We start from the raw sequence: 12,252 nt of genomic DNA, 5'->3' as shown, positions 1-12,252 counted from the left end.
GGAGGGGGGATCTCTATGCTATGTGGTTCAAAGGATCTAGGGATCCTATCAGACAGAAATGAGAGAGCATATCTGACATGGAGGGACCACTTGTACAAAAGGTATCGAGGCAAGAAATAAGATTTCATTTAAGAGATCAGACATACACAAGGTGTCTCCAAAATCTTGGTGAAACTTTCAGTTAGTAAAGTTATAAAGTAACAAATATAGTGCTTGGCTGTAGGCTTTCCTCTCCCATTCTATACCTGATGAGTTCTGGCTCCCAATTAGACTGGGAAGAATCGGGAGGAGGGAGGGAGAGAGATGGTTAACAAGGAGTTGAAACCCAAGATAAGTGAAGTGATATGAGAGCATTTAGTCACCAACTCTCGATGAGTTCAAATATCAGGTGGGAAGGACAAATTACAAATCAAGATACATTTAAAAAAAAAACAAGCAGTAAATGCAATTACTGAGATATTGTCAGTGACCTTTGGAATAATGCAGAAAACATAAAAGGTGCTACAAGGGCAAATGTCATGGTTTGGTTTGGTTTTTTTAAGTTAGAAGTAGAGTCTACAAACTATAGGCCAATGAGTCTGAATTTAATTCCTAGCAAAATCCTAGAATGTAAATATTAAAAGTCTGGTTAGTAAACATCTAGAAATGGAAGCTGCAATCATCAAGAAACAAGACAGCTTCATCAAGGGCAGGCCATGGCAGCCTAATCTTGTTTCCTGGTTGAAATAGAAAAACATTATCTCATCTGACCTCCCCAACAACTATGCTGAAGAAGGCGCCACTGGTATCATTCCCTTTTTACAGATGAAGAAACTGAGGTTCAGAGAAGTTAAATGTCTTTCCTACAGTAATCTAGGCAGTAAGCATTGGGGCAAGTTCAGAACCCAGATCTTCATGATGCTACACCAGATACTTTTCTATGGAGGGATGAGAAGAAATAAGTATTTCTACAGTACTTACCATGTGCTAGACACTGCACTAACCACTTCATAAATATCTCCTATGATTCTCACAACAACCTTGTCAGGTGTGCTATTTTTTGGTTCCAATCTATAATTGAGGAAATTGAGGCACAGTGGTTAAGTGATTTGACTAGAATCACAGAGCTAAGTTAAGGGATCTGAGGCTGAATCTGAACTTCCATCTTCCTGACTCCTGGCCCAGCACACTGTCCACCTAGCTGCCTCTTCAGGATAAAGTTTACCTAGATTCAGAAAAGCATGGCAAAGAACTTGTGATATCCTTGTGGACAATACAGAAAATAGTAGGCCAGCTAGTCTGTGTTTTTCAGTCATGTCCAATTCTTCATGATCCCATTTGGGGTTTTCTTGGCAAAGATATTGCAGTAGTTGGCCATTTCCTTCTTCAGCTCACTTTACAGATGAGAAACTGAGGTAAACAGAGTTAAGTATTTTATTCAGGGTTACTCATTTAGCAAGGGTCTGAAATCAGATTTGAACTCATGAAGATAGATAGGTCTTCCTGATTTCCAGTTCAGTGGTCTATCCACTTCACTACCTAGCTGGTAGTCTTGTCAATTCTCTAATCACATAGATTTAGACCCATTTGAATGGCCAGATTCTACTAATTAAATAACATCTGGGAGGGGGGTCTAGTGGAGTACCCCAGGGACCTATAATTGATTTTCTCTTCTCATTTAAGCAGGTTAAAAAAATTGAATAAAGATTTAAGGCATATTTATATTTCACTTTATCAAAGCTAAGAGAGTACCTAACAAACTGGTTGATAGCATAAAGATTCCAAAACATCCTGACAATCTATAATGTTGGGCCAGATACCAAAATGAAATCTACAAAGGATAAAAATGAAGTCTCACCCTTGATTTCAAAAAGTCAACTTCCCAAGTACAAGAAAGAGAGGACTGTCTGGGGAACAGTTTGCTGGATAGAATCTGAAACTTTTTAGTAGAAGACAAGTTCAACGTGAATGAACAGTGGCATATATAGCCAAAAAAGCTAATGTGACCTTAGGCTACAATCAGAGAGGCAAAGTGGCTAGTCAGGACTAAAGAGGAAATTGTCTACTGTATTTTAGCCTAATAAAGTCTCAGCAATACATGTTCAGAAGGAAGATCAACAGCAGTTATTCCAATATATTCTGATGCTTCTCAATAAGAAACTGACATCAGGGTGGCTAGGTGGGTAGTGGATAAAGCACTGGCCCTGGAGTCAGGAGTACCTGGGTTCAAATGCAGCCTCAGACACTTAATAATTACCTAGCTGTGTGGCCTTGGGCAAGCCACTTAACCCCGGTGGCCTTGCAAAAACCTAAAAAAAATAAATAAGAAACTGACATCTAAATAGTGCTTCAAGATTGAACAAGCACTTCAAAAGTGTTTTTGTCTGTTGTGTGATACAGCAGCCAAACTAAATCAAATTTAGGCTCCATTAATAAAGGCATAAATAGTGAGAGGTGGTAGTCTTCTTGTATTCTTCCCTGGTTTAGCTCACATCTAGAGATAGGGTTCAAAGTGGATAAAATGGTGGATGTGAACCAGATGCCACTTCTGATACCTTTACCTCTATGATCCAAAACAAGTCAACAGAACCTTTCTAAGGCTGTTTCCTCATGTATAGAATGAGGGGACAATTAGATGGCCTCTAAGAGATTTAGATCTGGAAATGAAGTAGAGTAGGTCTAATCAATTCCTTCCAAATGACTTCTAATATGACTCTGACTATCAATCACACTTGCCTAGGTCTTTACTTCTCCAGGCTAGAAGTCATTCTTAGTTCTTTCAATTGATCTTCATCTGGCCAGAATTCAAGATCTTCTATCTTTGTATATTTCCTTTGGACACTCTTAACTCATGAATGTTCTTTGTAAAATGTGAGAAACTTCCTAAAAAATGAGGGTTGTCCAAAGTGAAACAGGATGTCCAAGAAGATTATGGGCTCATTACAGAAGTTCTTTCACAAAAGGATGTTTAATCATGGTGTTCAGTCTCTTCAATTGTGTCCAACTCATTTGTGATCCCATTTGTGGTTTTTCTGACAAAGATACTAGAGTGGTTTGTCATTTCCTACTCCAATTGGTGTTACAGATGAGTAAACTAAAGCCAACAGGTTAAGTGACTTGTCCAGAAGCACACAGTGAGTAAATGTCTGGGGCCAGATTTGAATTCAGAATTTCCTGATTCCAGGCCTGGTGCTCTACCCACTGCGCCACTTAGCTGCCCATTCAATCATTTATTCCCTCACAATATCTTGTGATTTAAGATTTGCCAAATATTTTCTTCAAAACCCAACAAAGTAGGTATGGCAAATAGTACTGTTGCCTTTGTTGTTATTCATTCATTCATCCAGTTATGACCAACTCTTGATGACCCTGTGGACCACTGGTATGCCATGATCCACAGGGTCATCAAAAGACCTTATTTTATGTCTATTCAGTGAAGGAGGACTCATTTCACCATTTCTGACAAGCAATACTCCAGCCTCTAGTAATGGAGCATTCTCTCACAAAGTAGCTCTTTTTTCCATTTTTTTAAAGACTTTATAATTACAGAGTTCTTTGTATTCTTATACATTGATAGATCTGTGATCTAACTGGCATGGGTGCTCCCTCCTCCTGCATCATTACATGGTACATGCCCTCTATACTCTAGGGGCCTTCTTCTGGAAATCATGGCATTACATGGACAATGACAGGACATGCAGGCCTTCAGTCATCCATCTCTCCATGATCATATCACCTACTCATCCAGAGATTCATGTCTCTGAAGATATACTTTAAGTGTTTTTTTGCCCTTATATTGAGAGGAAGTTTACTTTGTATCAACATCCAGTCATTGGTCCTAATCTCATCCCTTGGAGCTTTTCCAGCTCTGACAGCCTACAATTCTGAGGCTTCTTCTTCAAGACAATTTGCCAAATTACTTGAAGTTAATTACCAATTCTTTTTCTTCTAAACAGTTCCAGTTCTTCCATGTGAAATGGGATATTCAAAATCTTTTTTTTTCTCCTTTGGACTCTTCATTTCTCTCTTAAAATATGTATCCCAGAATTCAAACCAGGTATGATGTGACCAAATAAGAGTGCCATAGAACTATTATTTCCTGTGATCTAGACATGAACATGTCTCCCAGATTTGTGCCACATGAATTGGATATATTCTATTTAGGTCTTCTCAATTCCATCTTCTTGGTCTTGACCCAGCATTCCATTCTGCAGGGATCATTTTGCATCTTGATTCAGTCATTTATCATATCAACTATCTCTAATATGGTATTAGCCAGTACTTTCAACCTTCTGTGTACTGCCAATCTGGTAAGCAGAGCTGCTTCTTTTTTTCTTTTTTTTGAGTCAGTGATAAAACTGTCAAATAAGATTTGACCAGAGAGAACTCTGTCACTCTGCTAAAGACGCACCACCTCTCTCCTCATACAGAGTTGTTAATAAACATTCTTTAAGTTTAATTTACTGAAATGGACAAACTTTGAATTCCCTAACAAAGATATCAGCAGCTTATTGGAGTTATATTATTCTTCAAAAGTCTTTTAGAAGAGGGGTGGCTAGGTGGGGCACAGTGGAGAAAGCACTGGCCCTGGAGTCAGGAGTACCTGAGTTCAAATCCGGCCTCGGACACTCAATAATTACCTAGCTGTGTGGCCTTGGGCAAGCCACTTAACCCCATCTGCCTTGCAAAACCTAAAGAAAAAAATAGTCTTTTAGAAGAACTATATTATATTTTATATTTTTCCAATAAATAACAGAGAATTTTTTTAGCAATTTGATCTAAACTAGCTCATACTTTTTTTTGTATTTGTTTACTTTATACAAGTTAATATGATAATAAAGTCAAATCAATTACTCATTGACTCCAAATGCCCTAGTTATAATGTGTATGTGTTGCCTAGGAATTAAATCAAGGATTTTAGGAAGGTAATAGATCCTTCTCTGTAAACCAATTGTCACCTTAAAAGCAAGTCAATGCTGGACCTCAGTCCATGAGATATGAACAAGAAGGAATGAAGGTAAGAAGAAAGCCAAAGAGGAGAATGAACACATGTAAACAGAGCCAACAACTAAGAAGCCCAAGTACAGTCTAATGGTAGTTGGATGGATAAAACCTCCAGACCTAAGACTTTACTTGTCTACCATACTGGCAAACCATTACTCACAGTAATTCATTTCTCTGTTAATGTTAAGTCAGCATTTAGCTACCAACTCATACATTTGTTTAATCAAAAGAGCTGCAAATAAACTTTTTTTTTTTAGGTTTTTGCAAAGCAAATAGGGTTAAGTGGCTTGCCCAAGGCCAACACAGCTAGGTAATTATTGAGTGTCCGAGGCCGGATTTGAACCCAGGTACTCCTGACTCCAGTTTCTCCACTGCACCACCTAGCCACCCCATGAGCTGCAAATATACTTTAAAAGCTATACATGGTTAACGCATGGAAGCTAATCTTGACCTAAGGATACTATCAACCAGCTCACATGTAGTTCCTCTTCTTTATAACTAAAAATACAACTTTGTCAAATGTGTTGTTAAAATCAAAACACTATTTAATGAGCTCTTTAAAATTTTTACAAGAAATCTATTTAATGAAGCCCTTTAAAATGTTAAAAGAAGAAATGAGGTTAGTGTAGCACTGATTTGTTCTTAATGAACCCATGTTGGTTCCTAGTAATCTATCTTTATAGTCTCTGCAAGCATATTTTTAACAAAAGTAATTAACAAAAGGTATTTTGATGAAAATGTTTAAAAACTCAATTTTTAAAATTGGTTTTTTCTACCTTACAAATGACAGCATGAACATGCAAGATCTATGAGATCTTCTCGACCAGCTGAGTACATAAGGAGATGTACCCAGAGTTGCAGTGCCATAGTAAAGATTTTTATTCTCTAGATCGCCATGACAATTCTACACTAAATCAACCTGATTACATACCAAAATTAATCTGGTTTCCTGAAAGTCTTTCAGACTATCCTAAAAGAAACTCTGACATATAGAGAGATGGCCATATAATCATCCTGATTTCACTCGTTCATTCTAGAAGAGGAAGGTGGGGTGCATTTTCATACCTTCTGACCAATTTCTGGGAATCTAATGCCAAGTAACCTGGACATACCAATCAACTGATGTCATCACAAATAAAATTCATTTTCATAAGCATGTTAAAGAAACAATGGGGATATTGTCAGCATATAAGCAGTATCCCTTAAAATAGAAAGAACAGGTCAACTCCTCCAAGAATGATCACTTCAACTGAAAATTCCAAACAAAAAAATTACAAAAATCTCATCAATGGCTCAGAATTAGTAAATCAATCCTACACAATATCTTTTCTCTCTCTCTCTCTCTCTCTCTCTCTCTCCTTCCCTTTTTCTTTTCCCTCCCTTTCTTTTCTTCTCCTTATTCTTCTCCCTCTCTGGTCAGTTTTCCAAATATTAGTTTACTGCTAAAAAATGTCAAATGTCTTCCCACTGCCTGCCTAGGAAATAAAACTCAGTCTAGCATCCAAGATCCTTTAAGATGTAACCTCTTATTTTGTTTCCTATCATTCCCTATCATGGCAGCTAGGTGGCATAATGGTTAGGGATCTGACCTGGAATCAAGAAGACATAAGGTCAAAACTGTCCTCTGGCACTTAACTAGCTGAGTGTTTCTGAGCACGTCTTTTAACCTTTCCTAGCCTCAGCTTCCTCTTCTGGAAAAATGGGAGTGATAATATTGCCTACCTCTTAGGGCTGTGATGAGGTTCAAATCTGTTAATATTTGTAGTGTTCTACAAACTTTAAAGTGTTATAGAAATGCAAGCTATTATTAACAAGTGTTTCAGACTTTTTCTTCCTTTATTCAAACACATGCCATACTCAACTATGACTTTAAACTCCTTTTTCAGGGAACCTATTCAAATCATACCTCCTCCATAAGCCTTCTGCAACCTGAGAATGTTCTTGACACGCTGCCTGCCCCTTAAGTTCTATAATACAGTCACTGAATCCTTACATTAGAAATAATCTACTCTACTTGTTCATTTTATAGATGCAAAAACTTGAGTTCCAGGGTGTGGTGTGACCAGACTAAGACTGTAAGTTCATGGAGGGTAGGGCCTTTATCTTGTACTTCCTATGCATCTCTCCTAACACCAGGAAGAACAGTTTTAAAATTAGCAGACACTCAAATAGAAATAAAAATACCTTTCAATGAATAGAACTTCTTTTCTTTGACATCCACATAATACTTTTCTTCATAGTGAGTAAAAGATGACTGTGAAGTACTTTTCAGTTGATAATTCACTGCTCTTATCCTTAGGTAGACAAGAGGATTAATAGCTTCATACCCAACCCCATGACAGGATAGCATGTATGTTGCTCATCCTATAACTGCAATCTTTTCATACAACAAATCCCTCCCCCCTTTCCCCAAACCTTCAACCCTTAGATGTTGCAAGTTGAGACTGAAGGAAGCAACTAAGCAACACTAAATCAACCTAGTGAAAGGCTGGCAGATCTTGAGCCACAGGAAGTATGGTCCCCCCTCTGTGTTTAAGTCACTGATCACCCCAATGCCAGGTCATGAGCAAACAGTGAAGAACAGGAAGGACTCCAGCTCTAGAGAATAGTATTTCCTAGACCCAGGAGTCTTTCCCATGCCTTCAGTCGGGATAAGGTGCCAAGTCCAATATAAGGATTCTCAAATCTTAAAAAGGGGGCAAAGCAAAGGAACTCAAGATTTCTTAATTACAGGTCTTTAGTTGAATCTAGTGTTCTACTAATCTCAGAGATCACATATATGTATACACACACACACACACACATATATATATATAAAAACATATACATTTATATATAAAAACACATATTCCAATATAACTTGGTTTACTCACATCATTCCCTCACTGATAGAATGGGCACTTTGAGAACACAAACAGGAAAAAGCATTGTACGGAATAGAATTTATTTTTCTCCCTATCAACTTTAGCTTTTGACCAAATCCTTTCCTATCCCCAAATTTCCAAACTTCACTTTCCCTTTTACCTTCAAGATAGTTTGATCAAATGGAACCATTCTCACTGGTCTACAAACCTACATTAGAATTTTGGGGTGCTGGGGACTCAGCTAAGATCACCAAAGGCCAATCTCTTTCCAAAAACTATACTCAACTTACTCCTAGGCAATGCCAAATGCTACTGCAGTTACTGAACTCCCTGACCCTTGTTTCCTTTTCTTTCCAATTCAACCTTCCCACTCTTATCTCACTTCCAAGTCACAGCCCAGTGTACCCTTCAGGAACTGCCAATGAGCCTGGAATTGGAGCAATGGGCAGTAGAGACATGAGAGCTGGAATTTGGCCCTCTTGAGTTTTGAGTTCTACTGGACTATCCCATATAGCACATTCCCTTCAAGGACTCATCCACTCATATGATTTGAATGCCACTCACAAAGAATCAACATCTGCAGCTCTGTCCTCTCACTATTCTGAAATCTCCTAATGCCTAATAAATATCTCTCCATATAGATGCTTTGTCAAACAGCTGAAACTTCTAAAATTAAAATCAATCATGCCTCCCCAAAACAAGACATATCTTCCTAATTTCCCCATTACCCACCAAAAGTAACTCCACCTTCAGGGTCTCCCAAGTTCGAAACCAGTATTTATTATCTCTGACCTTTCTTTACCTTGCCCCCTACATTGTCACCATTTTCTCTTGCCATTAATTTCTGAAATCCACCCTTTATTTTCCATTTCTAGAATCTTCACCCTAGTCCAAGACTTTATTATTTAATATTTAGAATATTACATTAGCCTCCTTTCCTTGTTTCCCTCCAAGATCTTGCTGTTTTAATGTTTAATTGTTCCCAGGACAATTACAAGGATTAATGACTTTTACAGTGCAGGGAGACCCTTAGTCAAGGCAGATAGCAAGCCCTTTTTACCATCAGAGATATTTCAAGAGTTGTTACAGATCTTAAAAATTACATCTTCCTATTGTCAACTGGTACTGAGTCTCCCCAATCAAAGCTGGTCTTTGGGTGACAGGCATGCAGACAATAGGCAGTACTTTCCAGCTTAGTAGCACCATCCAGAACTTAAATTCCTCCCCTAGTGAAGCTTTCAAAAAGCCATGGTCGCTTCTCAGCCACAGTGAGGTATCAGAGGTTTTCTGTGGAATGTCTGATGAACAACTCCTATAAAATACTTCTTTACATGAGCCTGAGTTCAGAAGCTAGGACTAGAGTAGGAAAGATGACAGTTTGAATCTAGTCTCTGATAATTCCAACCTATATGATCCTGGGCAAGCCATTTAGCCTGTCTGTCTCAGTTTCCTCATCTGTAAAATGGGAATAATAATACTGTCTATCTCCAAGGGTTGTTGTGAAAAATCAGATGAGATAGTATTTGTAAAGCACTCAGCACTGTGTGTGTGTGTGTGTGTGTAAATGAATTTAATCCCCCTACCCTTGGTCCCAGATATAGCACAACCTTCAATGACTCACTATTTATCTACAGAGTTCAATGTCTTGGTTTGGTATTCAAGGACCTTCCTAATTTAGTCCCAAAGTATCTCTTTAACAGGTACTCTTTGATCCAGTCAAGGTGGCCTCTTCACAGTTCCCTCAAAAAGCCATGTTTATTTCTACCTTCATTAAGTCCACCAAACCAATAACAACCTCCCTCCTTCAACTATTGAAATCTCACCTATGCCCAAATCTGTTGGCCTTTTAACCCATTTTATTTTGCATTAGTTATTTAAAGGTTTATAGATTTAGAACTAGAAAGAACTAGATCACATATATAGGTGTTCCATCTACCTACTCATTTATAAGTTACAAGAAAGGGGTGGCTAGGTGGCGCAGTGCATAGAGCACCAGCCTTGGAGTCAGGAGTACCTGAGTTCAAATGTGACCTCAGATACTTAATAATTACCTAGCTGTGTGGCCTTGGGCAAGCCACTTAACCCCACTGCCTTGCAAAAAAAAAAAAAAACCCTAAAAAAAAGTTACAAGAAGACTGGGAACTTGTGTTATTTATATTGCTTTCTCCCACCAATGCCTAGCTTATAGCATTTTGTATATAATTGGTACTTACTTTTACTGAATTCAAATATTTATTGGACTGTTCACAAAATTGAGGCATTGCTTGACTTTCTACCTCAAGAATCAATCAAAATAGGTGCTTTTTTTAGCATTTCATTTTAGAGCCTTTAAGTGCTAACTAACTGCTTCATTTATTGTCTCCCAATAAGATTATAAGCTCCTCAAGTATTGGAACTATGTCTTAATATTTCTTTTGTACCCCTTGTTTGTTAAATAAATGAATGGACCTTCTAGTTTTACCAGGAGGCCTTTCCTAATCCCTCCCCCAGTTGCTGATGCTTCCCACCACCCTTACTTTCTATTTAATACTTTGTATTTTCTATATGTATTGCAGTCCTTCTCCTCAATAGAATGTATTTGCCTTAAAAGCAAAGACTTTTATTTTTGTCATTGTATCCTCAGAACCTAAGGCATGCTGGGCACTGAACAGGAGCTTCAGAAATGGTTGTTGATGAGCAGACAAATTTATACACTACCTCTTCCATCCATTATTTTAATCTTCCAGTTTGTGTACTTTTCAAAGCTCACCTCCTCTTGGACATCTTTCTTGAAAAAACCCACTCCATTGATCTTTTTAAAAATTTCCTCAACAGTTATGTTGGCATCCAGCGCCTGATAAGTGCTCTTATCAAATGGAAATATTCCAAAAGCCCTTAAGAGATCCCCTTCCCTTGATTCTCTCCACGGCAATGGACACTCCTAAAGAGTGAGGTGCTTCATGCTATGCTTTTTAGTTCCCCCCAGGGCTTAGCACACACGGGAGCCGAGCGGCCTGGTCCAGAACCTGAAGTTACAAGTTCCTTGACAATCGGAGCCGGGCCTTCCTTTGCCCTCCCCGGGCCTGCGGCCGGAGCCGCTCTTCTTAGTGTCGGGGCCCAGGGGCTCCCCCTCTCCGGGGGCTGCGGCTGAGGGCCGCGGGGCCCGCGCTTTGCTGTCCCGCAGCCGCGCTGCCCGGCCCGGGAGGCGCGGGGCCTGGGCGGGCTGTGGCAGGGGGCGGCCCGGGCCGCTTGGCCAAAGCGCTGCTGCCCACGGGAGGGGGCGGCTGCGGTGAAGTGCCCGCTGCTGGCAGGGAGCGCAGCGGCGCGGCGACACCACACACAACATGCATGCACACAGAAACACACACACACGCCGCGTGTACACCCCGCAAACATGCACACCCCCCCCCCCCCCCCGCCGGCGCTCCGGCCGGCCCAAGGCGAAGGAGTTAAAGCCCTCCCCTCGGGGCGCCCCCTCCCCTGCAGGCGGCAGAGGGGGCGCATCCCGCCGCGGCCCCGGCCCCGCCGCACAAGCCCCCCGCCCGGGGAGCCCGGGGCCCGCGAGGAAGGAGGAACCGCGCAGGACGGAGGGGCGGGTGGGGGCGGGGAGGGGCCCCGGGCCCAGGCCGAGGAAGGGCGGGAGCGGGGTGGGAGGGGACTGGAAGCGGCGGGCGGGAGGAGCGCCGGGGGGCGGCGGCGGCCGGGGGGCGGCGGCCCGAGGCGCCTCCGGGCGAGCCGTCGGGGGGCGGGGGAGAAGAGGGGCGCAGCGTGGGGGGGCCCGGAGCAGAGACAGACAGAGAGAGGCCCAGCGCGGCGCCGTCGGGGCCCGGCCGCAGCGCCCGCCGCCCGCCCCGGCCCCGCGCCCGCCCGCGCCTGCCAAGTTACCGCGCTGCCCGCCGAGCTGGTCCCGCGCCGCCGCCGGCCCCGCGCCCGCCCGCCCGGGCTCCCTCCGCGCGCGCCCACCTGGCCAGCCTTTCGCCGGGACACAGCGCTCACGTACGCGGCCGCGGCCACAACCCGGCCCGGATTTCCCGCCCCGGGAAGGGAGCGGAGCCCGGACACACCCCCGGCCCGGCCCCGCCCCGCCCCGCCCCTCCTCCGGACACGCGCGCTCGCTGCTCGCGGCCCCCCCCCCCCCCGGACCGGCCCCGGGGTACGCGGCGGGCGCTGCCGAAGTGCCGGGGAGCCGGCCTTCTGCACATGCGCCGCCCGCCGCCCCCAGCCCCAGCCCGAGCCCGCGCCGGAGCCGGGCCTCGGCGGGAGGCGTGTCCGCCCGCCGGCCCGCGCGGAGCCCAGCCGGGCCGGGAGCGGGGCCAGCGGCCAAAGCAAAGCGGGCGGCTAGTTTGTGTTTCTGAAAGAGGGGAACGAGCATGGCGGCGCTCGGGCGTCTCCGCCCCGCGCGGGCCCGAGGCTCCGGGCCGGGACC

General features: G+C 43.0%; 1 protein-coding gene across 3 annotated transcripts in view; it reads right to left on the bottom strand.

The window, feature by feature from the left end:
* Window positions 1–11,865, bottom strand: part of ZNF395 (zinc finger protein 395) — a 67,523-nt gene extending 55,658 nt beyond the window's left edge. The window contains exon 1 of one of the 3 annotated variants that reach the window (XM_074209212.1): window positions 11,790–11,865. The gene's annotated coding sequence lies outside the window, so the exon portion shown is untranslated. Of the gene's footprint in view, window positions 1–11,711; window positions 11,764–11,789 lie in introns of those variants that run through there. The other 2 variants (XM_074209214.1, XM_074209213.1) reach the window with 2 other exon arrangements.
* Between the last annotated feature and the right edge of the window lie 387 nt (window positions 11,866–12,252).

Source organism: Macrotis lagotis, chromosome 1 (genome assembly GCF_037893015.1).
Source record: "Macrotis lagotis isolate mMagLag1 chromosome 1, bilby.v1.9.chrom.fasta, whole genome shotgun sequence".
NCBI lineage: Eukaryota > Metazoa > Chordata > Mammalia > Peramelemorphia > Peramelidae > Macrotis > Macrotis lagotis.
The sequence above is the reverse complement of the archived record's forward strand: the minus strand, read 5'-3'. Positions and strand labels throughout refer to the sequence as shown.